Genomic DNA, 15,569 nt, shown 5'->3' on the forward strand with positions numbered 1-15,569 from the left:
TAGCACATTCTCAATATAATCAATTAATGCTGTTACCGTTGATCTATTTTTTCTATAGCCATGCTGCTGCTCCAAATCCAGCAATTTACCCTTCTCAAAATAGTCTACTAATTGAATCATCATAGTCTTTTCAAATATTTTTGATAAAGCAGGTTGTATTGCCAATGGTCTATAATTTAGAGGATTTTTGCTGTCTCCTTTTTTTAACACAGAACAACTTTTGATATTTTTAAATTGAGTTGGGAAGTTTCCTGTTATTATAGAAACATTCACCACATGTAAAAGAGGATTTAAAAGTGCATGTTTTTGCCTCTTTAATAATCTTTTATAGGTATGTCATCATACCCTGCCGACCATTTTTTGGCTTAATAGAATCAATTATTTTAATTAGTTGATCACAGTCAATAGTGTTGCATTTAAAATTTACTTTTATAATTTGAATTTCGATTAATAGAAATTGACTTTTTGTTTAAATTTGGAGCAACATGCTTTTTTACCATTTCGACAAAACTTATGTTTTAATAAATCAGCTACACAAACAGGGTCACAGATTATTTTAACCACCATCGTTAAGCTCTATATTTTTTAAATGACATTTCCTTACTATTTCTAATTTCATTATTTACCACTTGCCATATAGTTTTATTGATATTTGTTGTATTCACCACTTTATTATTAATGTAATCTCTTTTCTTTTTTTGAATCAATTTTTTAATATTTATTTTTTTGTTCCTTCAAAGAAAGTTTTATTTGTTTTGTTATTTTTACTCTTCCTATATAAATTATGTTTATTTATAAGTTCTTTTTGTTTGCAAGTTATTTCATAATCTATCCATTGGTTTTTATTGTGTTTAATAAAGAAGCGTTTTAAGGGAAAATTTATATCAAAATAATATTTTAGAATGTTGTAAAAATATGTAAACTTATCATCTACTGGTGCCATATAAAAGTTTAGTCCAGTCTTCCTTAGATATGTCTTTCTTAAAGTTTTCTATATTTCTTTCACTAAAAAATTCTCTTCCAATTCTACTTATTTTTAATTTAACATTTTTATTTTTCTTTATTTTGAACATTTGAGCATCATGATCAGAGAGTGATGTTATTATACATTCTACATCAAATAAAGTAGCTTTCATGTTGGTGAGAAAATTATCTATTGCAGTTTCACTATTGTCTGTTACCCTGGTTGGAATTTTAACTGTATAATAAAAACCATGCATATTCAATGTATTGACAAAGTCTTTTTTTTTTCTATCCTCCCTCAAAACATCAACATTAATATCACCACCAATAACAATGTTATCACAAATTTTGGATAAAATCTCTAAAAACATGTCTAGTTTTTGTAAAAAAACTTGCAGTATTTTCAGATGGACTCCTATAAATCCCTCCAACTAAGAATTTTACTGAATTGATTTTAATCTGAATAACACAAGATTCAAATATTTTGTCTTCATTCAGTAGATCCAAATTAACATCAACAATTGTTTTGTAATTTATTAAATGCTCCGATACCAATATTAATACCCCACCTCCCTCATAATTTTTTCTGACATACCCTTTTGCTAATACAAAACCTGGTATTTTAAGTTTTTTCAACTTCATCACTATTTAATTTATGTTCAGTCAGAATTATGATGTCAGGTTCAAGCTCTTGGATAGTTATATGTCAGAGGATCAATTCTGGTGGCCAGGTGCTGTATGTTCTGATGGAAGACAGTTACATATGAAGTTTGATTTTGTATGTAGTTCGGTTTCCTTTTTATCTTACAATGACTTTTTTTTGTTTTGTGAACATTAAAAAATCTTCAGAATTGTTATTTGAGTTATTAATTAAACTACATGCCTTATGCCTACCATTTAATAATAATTCACCACTAACAGAATCACTTAAACCTATACTGCTAGAATGACAGCTATCATTAAAACTACTATTTGCCTCAGAGCAGTCTTTTCTTGTAATATAATGCGTCGAGTTGTCATGTGGCGAGGACCTGGGTATGTAGAGTGTAGTCTCTGCTGGCTCAATGAAAACTCATCTGGTTCTCTTGAGCTGCTGTGTGTGCCCCTTCCAGCTTCCCTGGGTGGTAATGGTGGGTTGTTTGTCATGGGCGTTGGTGTTTGAAGCAGAAAGATAGTCAGTTGGTGCTGTCTTTTTTTTTATCTTCCACTATTTTATGTAACTGTCTGGTACTAATAGTATCCTGAATTTTTTTCAGAAAATCCTTGTGAGTCATAACCATTTCTCAAGCTTCTTTGGGATTTTTCATTAAAAACAATGATTTTAATTTGGGCATTAGTTGCATTCTGGAACTCAAAAATATTTTCAATGAAGTGACCTATTGTTTATTTTGTCCCGCATACATCCCATCGGTGAGCAGACTAATGTTTGAAGACCTTTGTTTTTTTGAAATCAGCAGTGAGTTGTTCAAATGCCTCATCATAGTCGCTTTTTGATGGTTCATAAAATATTTTGGTTTGGTTATTAAACTGTATATAGTGGCTCCATTTTGTGATTGTTGGCAGGCTAGGATGGCTGGTTATACAGTTTGACTGTGTAGGTTTCCCAAACTGACTCTTAAATACCACTGCAACACCGGCACTCATGTTTTTTTCGTCATTCAAGTCGCTTGATATGCAGTGTGTGAGAATGCCACTGATCTGTTATCTTTATTTTTTTTTATTTCTTTGGACATATTGGCTTCAATTACTGTAATACTTTTGGTGCTAGTCAGTTTATCTTGTGCATTATTATTGGTTAACTTTATATTTTCAGAGTTCTTCAACAAAATTTTTAATTTTGGCTGAGCACATATCAATATTGCTTTATTTATTTATTTTGCTGACAGTCATAGAACCCTTTTTCTGTTTAGGTGGACTCCATCTCTTGAAAGGCAGGAGTCATTAATGTACTTCCCAACATCCAAATAGACTGCTTTATAAGTTCTTTACATGCCCACCTAATATTTTGGTTTGTTCTTTGCAACAAGGATTGTGGAGTATTTCTTCTAGCAATTATACTATTTACAATTATTGGTTTACCACTGAACGTTTTCTTGGCTATTTTAATTAATTTACACATAGCTCCCATTACATCTTCTGAACTTCCAAGACAATCCAAGTCCATTTGAACCAAAATGTAGCACCACAGTTTTCGGGTTTTTTTGCAATCGTACTCACATTTTTAAGTCTTTGACACATCTGTTCAGCAGATGCTCCCCGATAGAATTTTAATTCTGTGTCTGGCACTGATACATGCTTCAGCATAGAGTCCCCTAATAAACAAGAGCATTGACTTTCCTTTTGCTTATCTTTTTTATATGTAAATGTAGGATTTTCCCAATAGTACTTAGACTGTTTAATATTGCCTCTACAATGTTCCGGCTCTACTTCTTGGGTATCAATCTCCTCTTGATCTTCATTTCTGAGACATTCATATTTGTTAGTAAGAGTTATAGGGTATTCATTTAATTTTGTGTTTGTTTTCCCACTCTTGCCACTCTTAACCTGTGGTCCAATTTCCATTATTTTTTTTGTTTGACTTGACAGGCTTGAGACTTCTGAGTAACACGGTTTATCTCATTATTCTGCGGTTCACTATGTACAATCTTATCATTTAATTTATTTTTCAGTTTAGTTTTGGCTGAACTTAGAATTATTGGGGCTAGACATTTGATATTACTAGAAGACCTCGTGTTGTGCAGTATTGAAGCAAGTTGAGCTCTTTTGGTCCATACATCAATTTCATACAATCTTGGAATTTCAAAGTCTGTATCCACTGATTCCAGTGTCCACAATGTGAGCCAGTAACATTTTCTGCCACTAGCAGCATATGTAATCCGCAATCATAAGAATTGTTCTGCTTTGTTATTGTACATAGCTTTATTTTCACTTGTTCAGTCATACCAATGCGTAAGAGCAATTTCGCTGCCACCGCTTCAGCTACTTTGAGGTTGTAAGTACCCAAAGAGTCAAAATACAAAAATTGCTTTTTCTTTTCTTGCATAAAGTAACATACTCCAATGGGTTCCTGATCCTTTACTGTCTGTAACAAGAGGGTCTCCGATGGAAAAATGAGAATCGTTTTATTGGCATCAATATGTAGGATTTTTCATATAATTTTAAAAGGTTCTAAAACATTTTTCAATGGTGTCAGAATGTTTCAAAAATAAGTTACAATGGCTGGTAGCATCAAAAAGATTTTTCTTTGGTCTATAGTAGTATTAAAGTAGATCAAAATATATAGTTATAGCATCATCTGTAACCCATTCACCATCAAGCAGAGACAGGGCTACAGATACATTATTTTCGGTGTTAGACTGTGCCATTGTAACATTCTTTTCTTGAGAGGCTTGTACAGTGTGCAGTTTTGTTATTTATTTCTCTGAGGTCTTTAATTTCTTCCTTGTACATTTTTTCTTTTTTCAGTAGTTTATTTATTAGATTTTTCATTCTTGTCTACAATTGAACTGTCACTTTTTCCTGATTTTTTTTCATTTTCCAATGTTCTTATTGTGTCAGACATGGTTTTTAATTTTATTTTTATAGTTATTGCATGTTTTACTGATTTCGTTCTCCATTGCTTCATAAGTGTTAGTTAGCCCTACACGTTTATTTTCCAAGTTTATTAATTTATTTTTTAAAACATCGATTTCATTTTTTAACCTTTTGTTTTCTTCATAGTTCTTTGTAGTTATTTGTTCAACTTTGTATTCAGTTTCTTTAAGTTTATCCTCGAGTTCTATTTCATTCTGTGACTTCCTTAACTTTTCATTGTGTAGCTCTTGTTTTAGATTTTCGTTTTCTTGGAGAAGAGCACTTCCTAGCTCAGCTGCAAGATTTAATGAGGTTTCAAGATCCTGATTTCCATTTTGGCATTGTGTTATTCTTTCAGAGAGATCTGGGTCAATGCAGAGCTCTAAATTTTGTATTTTGTACGATATTTATACAATTTGGACATTTCCAACATTGTCTCTCATTCTCTGATAGTTTCTTCACCTCCGAGTATGCAAAATTCAAACATTTTAGATGAAACCCACATTTTGCATTGTCCACTGCAGCCCAACGCTCCATACCTGACATTTTTATGGCAAATTCCCACAAGGGATATTTTGTTTCTTGGTCTTTGGATTTAGAGTCATAGACAGTTTTCATTATTAAAAGTTAACAAAATAAATCCAATTTTAAATATCACTTTTATTTGGAAGACGAAAAAATATCATATGCACACAGATATAATCTGTCTTTATTTGTTACTTATATAAGTGTCAGTTTTACACTGAAAGATAAATTATTTTCTTGATTACAGAAATTTGTAGAAAAATGTTAAAATGATAATAAAATTTTTTGCAGCTTATTTATATTACAATAACACATTAAATATGCTAACCAGTTAAAATCAGCCTTGCAAAAAGTATATGCTACTGGTTGGATTTGAACTGACGACCTCCAGAACTTGAGGCTGTAACTTAACCAGTTGAGCAATCTCAAACTGATAACAGCTGGTATTGACAACAGTCCCTCTCTTCCTCCTGTCAGATCCAGTTCAACATGTGGTCCTTTCAAACAGCATGTAATTTATATTCAACACTACAATCAGTCCACATTTAACTACAGTGATGAAAATAAAATTAATTAATTTATTATTATTATTGTTTAGTGTTGTGCACAAGTATTATTGAAAGTCCTAGTATTGTTTTATTTATAGTTATCTGTACAATCCAGGTAAGCCTAGGTTCTGACTTTTTATTTGATTCTATAAATAACTGTAGTAATTTAAACACTAGTAATAAGTAACGTTTTAATTTTAATGGCTTATTATTTTGTCAGAGTTTCATTAACACAAAATCTTCACAGATCCAAATTGGAAATTTAAAAATAATGCAAAAATGCAAGTTCACTGTTCAGGTTAGGTCTGTAATTAAGTGAATAAATTTTATTGTGTCGAATGAAAACTGAAATATTTAATTTTTCAGTCTATTCAAGAGACTTTATTGACTGTACAAAACAAATACTATAGTTACCGTTTTGTCTTTTCCACTCAAAAATCCCTCAAAAACACAGCACCAGGAAGTGACTATCACTGTCACTTGAAAATCATACGCATCATAATCCTACGCACCGAATTATCAATTTTAGGAATAGGATCACAAACCTACACGGCTTATAGGATGCAAAATATGCGTTTGCAAACTAGGAAAAGTAGTGAAAGGTAATAGAACCTACCCTACGCACCGAATTATTAATTTTTCAAAGATTCCGTAGAATTCAAGGTTAACGAATCAGTACTAATTTTTATATTCAACATTCAATATTCGTACTGTTTTTAAATTCCCTTAATGATTACAATTCGGGGTGACTCACCAAAAGATGATATATGCCGACTGCGTATTCTCTCGTACAGGGCTCTCGTATTCCTCGACTCGACTTCAGACTTCATAAACCGACGTCCGCAAGCGAAAACTCTTCTCCTCGAATTGACTTCACTCCACGACGTTAGCAAGCAAAAACTCTCCGTCCCTTGTCGGATCGGCTGTATAAGTAGACCGCCAGCCGGTCATGCGCAGAGACGCATTTTCGTCAGTCGTCGCCAGACGCTGCAGCGGTCACATCGGAGCTCCGGCTAACTGCACTGCCCCGAGTAGAGAGGTTCCCTAACCTCAAATCGACTCCTTCTAATGGAATGACGACGACGACTACCGACGAAAAAAAATAAATCGACACACCTACTTGTCAAAATAAACGTTTTCTCATTTAAGAACAAAAAAAAACGGGGTATAAAATTGAACCCTTACATAATATAATATAATATCACTCATATAATGCTAAAAAATCATTCATTCAGAGTCATAGGGTCCTAAAGGAGATCGAAATACAACTTGAACTGTGACCCAGCTTTCCGTTCACACTGTATTTTATTAGAGTTGTAGTATATACAAATGTTTTCTCTCCAGGGTTTATGATAAAATATTGTAATGCAATCCCTTAATTAAATATCATATTTTTACTCATGGTGACGTTTTTAAACCCATCAATAATTATTTTTCTACTGTAGGCCTATTCGGGGTGTTTTCAATAGTGTTCGAATAATTTGCGATATCATTGTAATCACACACTACAATAATAAGCATAAAAGGTCTCTTGAACATACACTTTTCCCTAAATATTTAGTTTTCCATTTATCTGTCTGAACGTATCTTTTAGCTGAGCGTTAGCCTGTTACTCACGGGTCTGGAAAAATGCCATGTTTGTCTGTTTGTCTCCCAGCCTGTGTGTATGTTTCCCGGTAACAAGAATTAGTTTGATAACTGTATACGTAGTATATCTATCAATGGGATTTATATTAAATGAGCTATATACGTAAGTGAAGCCTATTACTAGACACGCGATGTGGCATATTGTTACTTTGTACATACTATAATATACCGTATTAAGCTCTGGATATATCAATTTCAAGCTGTATGATGATAGGTTCTTAGATTTATAAAGGTTGTAATACACATACACACAACCAATGACAGTTTCCAAATACTACTTAGAAACATATGTAATATACTGTGATCAGATACGTTCAGGAGTTTCAGTATCCGAAGGCTTTAAATACCACGTTTTGTGAGCTATGATACAAATATTAACCTAAATCAAGCTGTCAGTCATCCAAAATATAATATTATAAAGTATTGTTTATAGTTTATAAGTTATTATATGAAATAATGAACTATAATTGCACAATCGATTGTGTTGTTGAGTTCATATATGTTAGAGTTTACAAGTTAGATTACAGAATTGACTTGAAAATTTTCCAATGCTTGTAGCCTACTGATGTGAAAAATATGTAGTTAAATTACTAGTGTGACAATCTAGGTTTAGTAATATTTTCTAACTCAATACATTTAAATAACTTGGTAAGTTTCAGCGGTAAGCCAAATCTCTGTAAACCATTGATACTAAGTTTGTAATTATAGCAACACGAGAAGTAAAACAATCCGCAAACCAATAAAGTAGATTGCTATTCAAACTTTACCTATGTCAACTAAATAGAGACCAAGCTCACACAAACCACGGAGCCACATCTCTGAATTACTTTATATTTGAGTAGTTTCTGACAGTCTATCTTTCGTTAACTACATGTCATACAGTTTATAGAGTTACTTGCCAACTGGTTAAATTTAATAAATAGTACATTACTCAGCCATTAATAAGATAATAATTACTATTAAATTATTTGTGTCCTAAAAAGTTTTAGTTGTAAGACATAGTTAGGATTATAAAAGCACACACATAGAACATCTATTGAATTAGCCTTTATCAAACATTGAAAATTCTTAAGACCAAAAGAATTATAGAAAATATTTTCTTACTGTGTAGAATTTGTAGCACAGTTACAAAAATTAATGTAAAAATCTTTCTTTTTCTCAATACATAATAACTAATCATTTCAATATATGGGGAAAATAAACTATTTTATCTAATAAATATAAAATAGTACGATTATTGAAAATTACTGCATTGAAAATTAAATGTATAAATAAAGTATTGAACAAATATATCAAACTCTCTATACATCCCGAAAATATAATTACAAGTTTATCTGAAGCCACAAACTATTCTTTACAAATAAAACTTGTTTAAAGAACCACATTATGGTTTGAATGTCTTATATAACGTGAAATCTGGAGGTTTGCGATAATGGTGAACAACAGTGAGATGGCAAAAATTAAACATGTTTGGTCAATGAATGTAATGTTATGTGAAACATTTTGTATTGCTATTTAAAATTATAGAGAACTAATAATAAATTATACTTTCGAGGCGTTTTAAAGAAAATTAAGACAACAAAGGAGAGATGCGCTTATTTTAAACAAGAGTTGTCGCTGCGACCAAGAGAAACCGCACACAATTCTATTCGTTCCTTTACAATCACATTGAATTGACCTACATTTTATCTTTTCGTAAATTTTAAAAAACAACTAAAAATATATGCATTATTATTAACACTTGTGCGAGTTGGCATTTACTGCCTGATGAAGGTCTTCTGCATACTTTCTAAACAAACTAAAGAAGGTATTAAGAATAATACAGTAATGAGAGCTATAAGTTGTGGTTTACGCCTGAAGCAGAAGCTATATCAAGCCGACAGCTTACAACTTCACTACCATTTTGTAGTAACACTTCCTATCGGTCAGAACTTCCCGGTGTTTAGAACAGGTAAGATATTAACTACAAGAGTGTTAATTATGCTACTTGTACAGGTTGTGGTCTCACGTCTGAAGCAGAAGCCTCAAGCCGACAACGCAATACATTGTAGTAAAACTTCCTCTCGATCAGATCTTACCGTTGTTTAAAACAGGTAATGTTAACTAAAAATATTATACTTTAAACAGTTCCAAAATATTGCAGATGTTTACTACATGTTTCGAAACAACCATTTCATTATCAGGTGGTTAAAGAAATTTAAAAAATGCTCCACATAAGGTTGTCAATAATCTTATGTTTTTGTGATTTCTGTATTTTATAGTTTAATCATTGACAGCCTCATGCAGAGAATGTTTTAAAATTTTTTAGACACCTGATGAGGAAAAGATTGTTTCTAACGTGTAATAAACATCATTATTCTGATACTGTTTGAAAAGGACAATAACATATTATTAGTTATCTACACAGTTTTGGGGCTATAGACTATGAATTTTGAGGTAATGTTAACTACTATCTAATAAAACTACAAGAGTTATAATTATTCTACTTGTACAGATTGCTTTTTACTCGTCTGGAGCTGATTCAGTCGACAGATTTATAACAGCTTCACTAACTACTTTACTGTAAAACTTTGTACTAGGCATCTTTTCATCTTCTTGAAAGTGCACAATAGCACTCTTGCTGGAAGATCCGAAACTTCTAGGGTTGATCGAATGAAAGGGGAGATAACAGGAAGAATGCAGAGGTTGTAGATCATTATCAAAAAACGAAGCCCTTCCCCATACGAGTAACGAGTAACTAAAGTAACTAAGTTTCCTCACAGTCCCGCGCTATAACGTTACTTTTGGCATTCAGCAGTCCGCACATGCGCACTTGTTAATTTAGTTTATTAGCACCACGCTGACACTTTAACGGTTGATTATCATTGTGTTTTCTCTAGCCATGACCGTTTTATAATATTAAAAACAATTTATTATTCTCTTATTGCGAGATTTACTTTGTTATTCGGGGTTTTCATTCCGCTTAACACTAGGCCTAATCTTTCATAAAAACATTTTTAGTCCCAGTATGGTACATAATCAAGTAATGTTTTCATTTTAATAATAAACATTTAAAAAGTATGAGAAACGTCCAAAAGATACTTTTACACCATAACGGCAATTCCTTATTTTATTAATTATTACTAATGAATGTTTTAACCTATACAACAAGGTTTCCTTAAAAAAACATAAAAAATTTAAATAAAACACTAAAAAATGAAGTTTTAAACCATATAAGTAGATTTGTTTTCTTTGTAAAAGCTTAATGTTCTGTTGTAACAGAACTATAGTCGATGTTTAATCAACCAGCGATGTATTACTGTATTTTCATTTCTTCCTTCAATTTAAATATTTATAATTGATTTTTATTGCTTCTTCTAATTAATATTTCAAGTGTTAAAATATTTGAATATCACGAAGAAATGCATTAGAGTGATTTTCTTTAATCCAATAAAGAATAGTAGATAATGTTTATTAGAATTTCTCTAGCACATCAGCGCCGAAAGCTGTTTTGTTTCCTACTCTAGTTCAGTGAGTAAATGAAATTCACTTTTGAAGTACTCAAATCACTTTTGTGGATAAATTTACTCGGAACTCTTCTTTGCTGTATCTCACGTTGAGCGTACATAATCATTTTACCCTTTATAGTAATATTATGCTTTATTGCATTACAATCTCGGGAGATAAAATATAAAGCAGATTCAGTGTAATGTGCATCACTGACTCTGCTAGTTTCAGTCTCATATTTTAATATGTTTAATGAAAATGGCTCTAAACAGCGAGTCCGAAGTACTTACATTTAAATTGTGTTAACGATGTTTCATTGTGGCATTAACCAGAAATCTTGGTTGATAATTGTACGTCAAATTGTATAAATGGCAATAGCCTTATTTAATTTCAATAAACATTGAATCAATGTTTATGTATATAATTTTATTTTCCCCCAATTAAATAATGTAATCTGAACAATCCTAAAGAACTCTCTTAATCGATTACAACCCCACTTAATTTCATAACATACATACATAAATATTAAAGTGTAAACCGAATATTTTTTATATTTTATATATATATATATATATATATATATATATATATATATATATATATATATATATATATATATGAGCAAACGGTAATGCTCTACACTACAAGAACAACAGGCTTCGCTGAGGTTGCATGGAAAATTATTAATCTATAGTTCATTTCATTCTTGAAATTACGTGCGACAGGCGGACAGATAATCATACAGAATAGAAATTTGTACATTCTCTCAAGAGGCAAAAGAATCATTGTCTCAGCCTACCGATTGAGCTTAAATTACGTAATGTAAATTCCGTGGTTGACACATACCATAAATTTACATTTTCTTTTCATTGAGTTACGTTTCATTTTAATAATACTATAAAGTTCCGGTGATGTAGAGAGGATACAAAAACGAACGATTGCGGTAAAAACTCTTGCTCACGATTTTTATAATTTACTACCCACTCTACTGTGTTTTCTTTTTTCTGTATGAATAAGCTGCATGTTGTTAATATCTCACATATTATTGTACTCAGATTGCTTACAAATGTATTTATTATCCACCCATAAGACACTATTGTCGAACTTAGTATTATTTAGCTATATAGGAGTATATCGTCATGCACAATTTCCAGTCGAGAACGTTTTCTCATGTATCGTGCGGACAGTCAGACAGATAGATATGTAATTTTTCAGCCTATACAGTAACGCTCAGCCAATTACTGACTCATCTTCAATTTCTGAGCTTCAATTAGTTGACATGAGTTTGAATTTAGTAATTGCCTTCAGGGAGGTTTTTCCTTATTTCTCCAGAAGTGCGAGCCACCGAAACCCGCGCTGATGGCAAGGGGCATTTCTGGTAGTTACTCTCCCAAGCTCAGATCTCTCATCTTTAACAAACACTTTTACAGCACAGGGAAAGCAGTGACCGGGAGTACACTATTATAACAGCGTCCACCATCAAGATTCTGTTTCAGCGGTGTACAGTAATTGACCGCTCGACGTAAGCCAAGCATAGTTGAGAGGGATTTGCGATAAGGCAACTCCTGTTGTTTATCAGCTAAATATTGCTTTGCAGTCTACATGATTTCAAAAAGCAAATCAACAAAAAAATTAAAGGTTTTCTTTCAGGATGTGGTCGGTATAGTACCAATTTACCAATTACATTGGTAAGCTGGCTAGTTGATATAAGAGCTGTATGTAGATGATAGTATTAAGATCATCTAGTATTAAGAGATAGTATCAATTCCCAATAAGAGCTAGGTTCAATTATTTATTATATATGTGTGTGTATATATATATATATATATATATATATATATATATTTATTTATTTATTACTTTACTCTGCTCGGTTTTTAAGAGTATTCTGTAAAAAATGGTATATTACAAAGAGTCAAGTTATACAGTTAGGAATGTACTGTATTCATAAAAGTTTAAAAACCTGCGGAAGTACTACAGTTAATTAAGCATACATCGAAGTGTCTTAGGGTGTAAGAAGTTGTGCTTACCTTTGGAAAATTTGAAATTGTCATAAATAAACAGTTTTAATCTAGATTTCTAGATGATTAGCTGTACTCAAACAACCACAGTTAATAAAGTTAATATAATTCCTGAAAACATAAGCTAAAAGGTAAAAGAGGGATTGTAATGATTGCAAACGTTACTATGGTTCGCATATTGATGTTAATATTGTAGATGTAGGCTTTTCTATAATAACACAATAAAATTTAAATATGACATGCACCATACTGGACTATGATAATCATTAAGCCATCAACGCTTTTTCCCTCAACACAATAAAATAAAAGTTACCTAACTGGAATCGTAAAGAAAGGAAACTTTTGTGAATTTAGCCTTTATTAGAACCGCGATTTAATTAAATAGCGTGTAGCCTTGCAAGCAACGAAGACAGGAAATATTAAAAGTAATATTGACTTCCATAAAGTTGGAGGTATAACGTCTGTTATTATTTTAACGATAGTATAAGTATTGTTTATGTGTCTAATGCTTGGTTTTATGTGAATGAAGTTAAGAAAAACATATTCTGAGGTCAATATTTCTGTTTCACATTTTTAACCCTATCGCTACCGCTTCTACTTCCACCAAAAATAGCGTGGCAGGCGACATCTTTCTCTCTTTAAATTCATTCCTCTATCGATTAAAAAAAAGAAAACCCTGTTGTAAAATGATAGAGTACAAATTGCCACTTTAATATAGACTGACAGAGTAATGCCTAAAAACAAGATATATTTTTAATTATTTTAAGATAATTTTGGGTTCTTAAGGACAGTATCGTCTAAATGTATTATTTTGAAAAATCTTTACAAGTTAAGTATAATTTTAGGTTTGTTCAATGATCTATCAGAGGTGAAAATAATAATTAAATAAATAACCAAACAACATACAAGTATCAAATTGCAATTGATTATAAAGACTAAGGTTTCATAACAGTTATATACTACATAAATAAAAGAAACATTTATCCATAATTTAGTACTTCATTTAAACAACCAAACGAACAGTACACAAACTTTGATATATTGTATTAGAATGGAGCTTTTAAGACACACATTAAAACCCTCCATAAACGAAACTCGCGATGCGAAGATTACAAGTTATGATGATGAACTATACAACGTAAATCTTTTCGTAATCTGATCGAACAAGATTACCTCGTAAACCAAACTTAAAATCTGCCTACAGGACCTCAACTTAATTAGACTTTAACTGTGATTTAAGAAATAAATCTTCAACTTATGGATGCTGCATGTGTGTCTAGTAGAGATCACACGCACTTTTATTTCGTAAAAGTTTGTTCAATTTATTTTCATTATTTTCAGTTGAAAACAACTTTGAACATATAATTAACGAGTCACCATCTGTTTAATAGCTTGTTAATAAATAATTGAAAATACGGTATTGCAGTGTACCAATGCCGTCTAAATTAATTCTACATCGACTGCAGGTTAGGATATTAAATCCAAAGAAGAATCTTAAGAATTATAAAGGAGCGCAAATAAACATTCGACAGTGAAGAAATGATAATTAAATCATGGGCAATTGTTAAAAAATAATTTTTATTGCATTAATTAATTTTCAGTATATCTTTCTTGAACTGTTACCTTATTGTGAAAACATTTCAGGTTAGACATGCGTGGGCAGAATAAATTTACAACAATTTAGTTAATTGTTATCAGAGTTCAAAATTTAAAGTTGAAAATACATTTTCTACAAATAATTAATTTTATCTCTTTCTTGAAAAATTATACTTAATAAAAATGTTTTCTTTATTTCACCCGAGGAAAAATATCCATAAGTGTATTTAGAGAAGTTTGTTACAAACAATGTATTATATTTTCTACTGTACAGTTTATTATTTTAAGATTCACTTACATTGAAATATTCTTAAAACCATTAATATCTGGGTCTGCAGATATTATTTACATCATTTTTGTAGTTATTTAATTGATTGTTTAATTATGCTGACTTGTAATAAACCTTTGTTCTAAACAAAGCGAACGGTTGTCAATGAAAGTATTCTTGATAAATCCCCTTCTTAAAATATAGTATATTTTATAGCTGAGAGACACAGTTACGTGTCCATTTACTTAGTATTAGTACTTGTCACCCCTTTGCATATCTAACTATGCTATCGTTATGGAAAATACAATGCACCGTGGAATTTACTAATTTGCTATTAATTTAACGCTAATTACATTTTTTAAACAATAAATTTTGTGAGTTTTATTGAAATGACAAACTTTGAAACTGCGTTAGAGTAATTTTTGGCAGAAAGTGTTTGTCTCCGAGGCAATTTTATCGCAAACGAGCTCAAATTACATTATTACTTAATACTTTACTACAAGCTATCAGCCTAATAAATACTCTAAAATTTTCTATTTTTAACAATTTAATTAACTTTTAACCGTAAACATTACCGTTACTTGGTCTACATTCAATAAAATGTAACGATTTTACTTTTTACCGAGTTATAGACTTCAATGACGGTCAGCTAAATTCCATAGTTGGATATACACTCAAGAAACATGGTAGAAATGCAATTTTTCATGCACTATTTAAAGTCAGTAGATGGAACAAAAAAATCGCTATATAATTGAATAATTTATATCTTATTAATAGATAACATAACATTTCTATCAAGATAATCTAAATTACCCTAGGTAAAAAGTTCTTTTAACTAACTATGGATGGATTGAAAAAGATTTATTTCACACTATATGTTCATTATTATTATAGGATATTAAAATTTTGATAAATTAAGGTTTTTATTTGCACTGCGTAATA

Source organism: Homalodisca vitripennis, chromosome 3 (assembly GCF_021130785.1).
Source record: "Homalodisca vitripennis isolate AUS2020 chromosome 3, UT_GWSS_2.1, whole genome shotgun sequence".
Taxonomy (NCBI): domain Eukaryota; kingdom Metazoa; phylum Arthropoda; class Insecta; order Hemiptera; family Cicadellidae; genus Homalodisca; species Homalodisca vitripennis.